We start from the raw sequence: 8,574 nt of genomic DNA, 5'->3' as shown, positions 1-8,574 counted from the left end.
AGGGAACTGGATGGCACTGGCAGGAAAGTACTGGCCCTGCCTGTGGGTCCTGCCGGTCATTTCATGGGGCTTCCCACCTCATGTGGAGTGGTTGCTTCATTGTGATGAATTGTTTGTCTACCAACTCTTACATTTGAGTATTCAATTTCTTCCTCCTGAGTTGTTTACACAACGACTTGTTTCTAGCTGTAATTTCATCTTTCCTGCACCCTCAGTGTTTTCCTCACCTCAGGATCAAGTGCAAGCCCATATTTAGGCTATAATATCTCACATCTTTAAAGAAAATATTTCATCCTTAACAATTCTTCAGGTTACTCTATGGCAATTATCATAAAAGAAGTATCCAAACTGCTGTTTCCTTTATTTCACATTATTCTCTCATCAACCTGTTCCCATTGAGATTTTATCCCTTTAGATACCACTTATTTTTCAAGGTTATCAAACGACTTTCATCTTATTAATCTGTGTTTGTTTTACCAAACCTATCAATGTTATTTGGTAGAGTTAATCATTCCTTCTGTTTTGAAATATCATACTTCTTCCCATTTGAAATCTTAAACCTGGTAAACTCCTGGTTTCTTTCTTAACCCATTAAATGCTTCTTTACAGTCTCCCTTCTGGCATTTTCTCCTTCTCCAAACTCTTAAAGGTTGGAATACCTTAAGGGTTAGCCTTACTCTCATTACTGTTGTTCAGTTGCTTGGCTTTAAGTTCATTCATAGGCTCAGATCTTCCATATGTCTATCTCCAAACTTATTCCTTTCCTGAACTCCAAACTCATGCACTCAGCTGCATTCTTGGCTTCCACATCTGACTATCTGACTAATATCTGAAACCTGACATGGCCAAACATAACTTTTTGACTGAATCTAGCCCTCAACTTGCTCAAACTTTAATTGGTCATAGTTCAATAACAAAACCAGCTGATATAATAGTATGTAGGAAATAGACTTAAATAGGCACTTCACCAAAAGAGGTTATCTTAGTGATCAATAGACATATGAAAAGGTGATTGACATCATTAGTGCTCAGAAAAATGAAAATTAAAGATACTGAGTATCATGACAAAACCACAAGAATGACTAAAAGGAAAAGAACCAGTAATACTAAGTTTTTGCAAAAACAAGCAAATAAAAGGAATGCTAAGCAATGCTAATATAAATGCAAACTGGTACAAGCAATATGGAAACCTGTGTTAGTCTTTGTCAAAGGCAAACATCTGCTTATCTTATGACTAGCAGTTCCACTCTTAGGTATATAACAAAAAGAAATATATATATGCTCTATAAACATGTACGTAATGTTCTCAGCAACATTATTACTAATATCTCAAACTGAAATCAACATAAATATGGATTAACAGTATCTTGTAAAAATAAGTTATGGTTTACAATGGAATAAAATATTATATTGTAATTAACATGAATGAGTTGCTGTCATACCAAATAACATGGATGAATTTTATATGAAAAACATTGAATGACAGTAGTTAGACACAAAATATAATGGAATACACAACCCTACACATAGAATTTATTAGAATCTCTGCACTATTAATTTCTGGTTAGATAAGCTAGACTACTGGTTAGCTGAAGGAATGTGAGAAAATACTCTCATGTCCTAGTGATATTCTTCCCCCTAGCCTGGAAGATGAGTACTCTGTGATCATTCATTCCTATGTGTGCACTCAGTATATTGCCTACCTTCTTACTTTTCCTTATGGTTGGGGCCTTACCAATGCAGAATTACCTCTTTGCTTCTGGACTTGAACGTAATTACCTACTAAGGCATACGACCTGGCTTCCTTAGAAGCTGTGGAATAGTTGGTTAATGCTACTGTGAAACTCATAGTTTTAGCCCCACTGGGGTGAAATTTTTAAAATGTGAAGCAGAGATGAAGGAGAACTTGCAGCTAATTTGTCTCTTCTTTCTTTTTCTGTATATTATTCAGAGGCTCAGTTCTTCTGTGAAGCTAGAGGTAATTAAACAATAATCACCTTAAGTATTGAAATAAGCAATTCAATATTTTGCCCTCATACATTCATGTATCAAAAACAAGATGTGAAATGAAGCATGTGGAGAAATAAATGTACGTAGGAAAACTTTTAATTATAGGAAATAACAAACTTTCTTAGGTTTGGAACCATGGGATTCCTGACAGAATAGAATCAAATTTCTGGGTGTCATGGTTCTATGCTGGTGGATCTTTCACTGCTTATGGCCATAAAGCTTATATTTTGGGGAAAAAAAAATCCAAGATTGAGTTTTTGAATTATAAAATAAATGCTTTAGTTCAGGCTTCCATAACAAAATACTACAGAACAAATGGCTTAAACTACAAATATTTCTTTCTCAAGTTCTGAAGGCTGGGGGTCCAAGATCAAGTTCCCAGCAAATCCTGTGTCTGGTGAAGTCTCTCTTCCTGGCTTGCAGACAGCTGCCTTTTACTGTACCCTCACATGGCAGAGAGAAAGATCATCTCTTCTATATTTTCTTATCGAGGCATTCCTTCCACTCATACAGGGGCCTCTCTGATGAACTAACTGCCTCCAAAGACCCCACCTCCACATGTCATCACACTGGGGATTAGGGCTCCAGCATCTGAATTGGGGGATGGGCACAAATATTTAATCTGTAGCAATTAAAATGACATGCCTTTACAAGGTCTTCAAAATTTAGGATAGTAGAATTTTAATTATTGAAAGTGAAATATATCAGAAAATGCAGAAAATTTAGAGAACCCCTGCTGCTCCTGAATGTCTGACTGTGTCTCTTTTTCATGATAAAAATCATGATTTCTTTGTTTACTGTAGCTAATCATTGCCTTAATGTCCCAGTTCTCACTTTTGTTTCACTATAACCAGGAGTCAACCTTGATATGGATTGGAAGTAGGAATAAAAAACCTAGAAAGTTCTTGACTTAATGCATAGCACATAGCATAGTACATAGACTAGTATCTTAGAGGCTGGATCTGGCTGACAAAGAGAAGGGGACTGTGTATTTTGTATTTAAAAAAACCCCATGAAGCTAGACCATGTTAAAAAATTGGGAGTTCTTACACACAAGTCCATCCACATATCTAGTTTCTCCTGTGAATCCTAATATTTGGTCACACCTGACCTGTGTGTTCCTGCTTGGCAGCTATGGATTAGAAGGCACAGCAGAAGAGGAATGCACACATTCTTCAACTCACTGTCAGCATCATTGTTTTTCACAACTATCTATTTTCACTCACTTCTGTTATTTGTCAAGCTCTAGAAGGCAGTTTGGTAACCATAATCAAAACAGAAACAGTTAAACATCTATAAATATGTTTAGTTCTAATGGCCCATCACTTCCCTATACCTATAACAAAGCATAAATGACTCTCCTTTAAACTTTTCCATGAAGAGTAAACTATTATAAAAGTCTTTTCTGCCTAACTACAGTTGACTGAGAATTCTAGTGAGGTGCAAAGTAATTGAAATTGCCTTTCTGACCTCAGGGGAAATGGAAGGAGACTAGTGTCACCAAACCAAGGCTTAATTGGTAAACTCCTGGAGCAAGGTGATAGTTAAAACTTTCAGAGATAAACAATGAAAGGGGGTAATTATTGCATTAGAAACGGTCAAACCAAAGGTGATCTCTGCGTGAGGCTAATTATTATATCCATAGAAAAATTTAATAGCCAGATAATTTTTGATATATGAATAAAAAATGTTTTGGTGATGAGAATATGTCTACCGAGGAGAATTCTGGGTCAAGCTACCAACAGAAAGAATGATGAGTCACCCCACCTGCAATTTACGAATAAGAATCAGTCTATTGGTCTACATCTCTTGAAGCGAACGTCAAAATCCTATAGGAAAGATCATACTATAGCATCATATTTCCAACCCTCAACCCTGGTACTTGCCTTCAGACTATGAGTTTTGAGCACTTACCTGGATAAAGGGAGCTATCTGATCTTACAGATTCTGGGATCCATGCTCTCTCTTACCACTCATTACTTGGAATGGGGAATATCCAGAAAATCTGCTGTTCATGTAGAGATTTCTTTGAGTCAAGTAATAGTTGGTGTTGCCTCAAGAGTTCACCCCCTTTCCAGCCTAGTGATAGTCTAAACCATTTATTGGAAGTCTTCAGTTCAGAGAGTATGGTTTAAATGGATACACTTAGAAACTGGTCTAATCTCTGTATTACCTCCCTGATGTATGGAGGAAGGAGGTCAAAAAACACTGACAAGAAACTCATTTTGTGTCTCCTTTTATAATAAAATAATAATTTTGCCTCTCTGGGGAAACTACAGCAACTATTAAAGACTAAAAGCTAGTAAGTTATATCATTATTTTATTTACCCATTTGGTCTTTGCAATATCTTCTTGGAGACTAACAATAGATTATTGCAAATCTACTGAGGTGGTGACATCTATTACAGGTGATATTTTAAATGTGGTACATATGAGATAAATTCCTGATACTTATTTTATAGCTAATATGTACATCTTTCTCCATTCTAACTTAAAAACTAAAGAAAAAGGGAGAAAATACCAGAAAGAGTTTGCTTTCATCTTAAAAACAGAGGCTTCTGTCTAATGTGACAGTTCTAAGGACAAGTCTACTCTGGTCGTGCACCACAGTTTAGTCTGAATGACTCATTGTGCTACGTTCATCATGTAATCATTAAATTGATGGTGATAACTTTACTCCTGTAGGATTCATAACACACAAAGTAGTGTTGTGTTGGTTCTTTGGGACCTGACATGATGACAGAAGCTGGGAGACACGTTTTATGAGGACGTAGGGATCTGCACCTTGCATTAATTTCCTATAGGCCCAGAAGTTGAGTATGTAAACAAACATTCTGTAGATTGAATAACAAGTTGTTTTACCTTGTACTTCTTAATACTGAGAGAAGGCAGGAGACCCAATGCTAAATCACTTTTTAAAATTTTTCAAAGCAAAAAAATACATTTGAGTGTTAATATAATCAGTAAGAAAAGAACAGCTGATGGCTATCTAGATGCTTGAAGCTGTGGCACAATGGACCTTGTCACCTGTATTTTGTGACCTGGTGGATACAAGGTTCTTAGAGTCATGACAGGTTGGGTGGGTTGGGAGGCCTGAAATCAACCCTGAGAAGTAAATTTCACCTGGGGTGTTGAGGATATCAGAGTAAGCAACTATTGTCATTAAGAGAAATAACTCCTCATTGGAGTTCTGGAGGACACTGAACAGACCATCATGAATACTATGTTCCCATGTGTCCTGAGTTAACTCTTTCAATGAATATTATCTAATCTACCTAGTTATAAACTCAAGTATAATTCAATGGATTGGACCCAAACAGATCCTAAGGGTATAAGTAAACAGTGTAACCAGGTTGTTCAAATTCCCAGTGCATTTATAATTGCCACGCTGCTGTTCCTCTCTGTTCCCACACCTTTGTTCTCTTGGAAAATATTCTATAAACAGTTGACTTCAAATGAAAGATCTTGGACCCAGTTTACAATCTACCAGCAGCAGCCTGAAGTGAACATTTAAACATTTTTTCATTAAAGTATGATTGAAAGTGTTATAAAAATGTAGTGAAAACAAAATGTTACATATATATAAAGACTCAACAGGGCTGTGAAAACTCCACTGAATGGAATAATGACAGAAAATAGGGATTGTGCCTTAAAATGTAATTTATTGAAAAGAAGAAAGAAAAAAAACTCAGTTACTGCCCACAATTTTTTGAAATGATGGCAGTTACAGGAGAAGCAATTCAAAGGCTTTTTAAGCAAGATTTCCATATAGAAATTTGATAAAGACTTTAATACCCTCTATTTGGTGGCCTTCATACTGGCATGATACAACTGGGATAAACTGTTAAGACAACTTTTCTTAAGGAAAAGAATGATATACTATTTAATATACAGTAGAGAACTCAAGAGGAAAGATTGCCTTCAATTTGGGATTGTCCTATTCTAAGACAACAGTCAAAGCCTTTGGATGGAAAGGTTTTACATGATAGGCGTGGAGGAGAAATTTAGAGCATGGAATTTCAGTCACATCTGCAAATAGAAAAAGAAATATGTGGTTAGTTTATTCCATTTTGAAGGGAAGAGACACTGTTATGACATGATACATTTGAATAGTCATTTTCTCTTCATCTTACGATGCAGCTCACAAAGGTATCTGTGCTTTCCTGTTACTGACAGGCATATTCATTGCTCCTGAATTTTAAGTCTTATAATTTATTACTAGATAGTATTTTGTTTTGCAGTAATGTAAAATACTGCAAGGCTACTTAAAGAAAAAGTTTCCACATATATCAGTTTGTCATTTTCCTTAATTTGATCTGTTGGAAAAGAAGTTTTCACCATTGGAAAGGGAAAACACACACACATGCACACATACATATACACACAATTAGAAAATCCAATATAGTGGATGAAGGTAACTAAAACAAATCTGTAGACATTTAAGTCTGTTTTCTTGCTGACAAAAAAAAAACCACTCTGTTTTATTACGTAACTTGCAGAGGCTTTCCATTGCAGTGACCACAACGAACAGAATCTCACTGCTGGGTTCACCAGAGTCTCAAAGTCACATTTTGATGGAAAATTAGTAACATCCACACTTCCATATTTGTATAGGAGTTTCAGTATAATAAATTGCATTAATTAGCATTAGCTAATTTTAATAGTTATTTAAATATAATACGATTATGCTACAAAATTTTGCAAATATCCAAGCCAATTTAATTATTATCTAAGTGCTAATGTGTCCACAAATAGCTAGACCATAGGGGAAAAAAACTTTGTAGTCTGCAGTCATGTATCTTTGTACTGAGTCCTCACATGAAAAGAGAATCAATGGTTAGACAAGTGATTTCCAACTTACCAAAGGCCATAATTGTGGAGTTCCTGAGAATTCACTTAACTCTTCTGAAGGAAAAAAAAATTGTTAAAATCACGTGACGTAGGTAATGAGCAATAAAATTTTACTAAATTTATTTTCCCAGCACTGTGCTTAACAAAGATTATTATATTTAATCACCTTCAAAGTTATAAAAAATAAACATTATTATATTATTTCAAGTAAACTTAAAAGGTCAAGATTTGAATTTAAGACTATTGGATGCCAAAATCTGTGCTTTCTTCCTCATGCTCTAGTCTAATGTGTATCATGGGTAGAACCAAAAGAAAGACATTTAAAGATTAGTAAAAGTGAAAGGCAGATAAAGTTGAATTGTTGTATTTTCACTTAGGAGAGAAGTGTTTTTCTCTCCCCTGCCATCATCAGAATGAATTTCACCTATAGAATATATAGCACTTCCATGTGTTTCCTAGTAATGAATTAGCCATAGGTACTAGAAATTATTACCAATTTTCCATTTCAGAAAACTCTAGCATGAAGCACTAAGTGTTGGTTTGTCATGTTTATTCTAATCTGTTTTTATGGTATGCTCTGTAAGCAATTTTCTTTTATTTCCTTTGATAGAACATCAATATGCAGTGATTTATATGAACTTACCACCACCACTGTGGCATAACGTCGGTTTTTCCACCGTCCTCAGAGGCAATGCCTTCAGGGGTGTCGTAGGATGAGGGGTGAGCAATATATTGCATGACTTGTGGAGGATAATACCAAGCAACATAGGGAGAGGCACCAAGCTGGAAGAATTGTGGGAAAGGCTAGAGAGAAAGACCATTGAAAAAGCAACAATGTATGAGAAACTGCTGTTTTGAATTGCTGAAAATGAATCACTTCATTCATTTCCAACATGGCCAGTGGCATCACAAGAGTTATTGACTCTGAGGAAAAAGGAGAAATCAAACTCTTCCCTTTGGTGGATCATGGTGAAGTAACTTTTGGAAAGGGCTTTTTTAGGGTATCAGAGTAAATCATTTCTTTAAGGTCAATAGTCAGTATTGAATTCCAAGATCCTGCATTACTAACAGGGGTTCAATCCCCTGAGTACAGAGGAAAGTAGTTGTGTGAATTTAATTATTACATAATGTATAAACTCATGGGTATTAGTACTAGAAAGGATAATTTTTGCCATTTAATTCTACAGTTTAATTTTTCATGGTGATACTGAGCTCAAAGGAAGGGAAGGAAGGACCTCCCACCCAAGGGTCAATACAGCTGGCTTTCAGAAATGCCAGGAATAAAGAGAAAATAATTCACCAATTCCTAGCCCAGTGCTCCTTCCTAATCATACAGTTTTGTTAACAAAGCATTATTTTCCTTTCTGAAATTTTGGAACAGCTGCCACTATTAATCTATTATATTTTACTTGTTTCTATGAATTCAAGTAATTCTCTATACTGGTAAGTGGAAGTTATGTGTTCTTTGATGGAATTAGAAAAAAATGAAAGAATTTCATGTAAAGATTATAATAAATATGGTATTTGGGATTTTCTCTTTATTAAGTCATTTAGATAAAAAAATTAAATATAATAAAGTCAATTTACCTCAAGATGGAAGTATGCCTGTTCCTTAACAGAGAGGAAAAAATAGTTTCAATTTAAATCCCATCAAATACCATGATAGACTAAATTATTACTACCAAATACTTTCTTTAAGATTATTATTATCAT

The sequence above is a fragment of the Camelus bactrianus genome, chromosome 2, assembly GCF_048773025.1.
Source record: "Camelus bactrianus isolate YW-2024 breed Bactrian camel chromosome 2, ASM4877302v1, whole genome shotgun sequence".
In the NCBI taxonomy this organism is placed as follows: Eukaryota; Metazoa; Chordata; class Mammalia; order Artiodactyla; family Camelidae; genus Camelus; species Camelus bactrianus.
The sequence above is the reverse complement of the archived record's forward strand: the minus strand, read 5'-3'. Positions refer to the sequence as shown.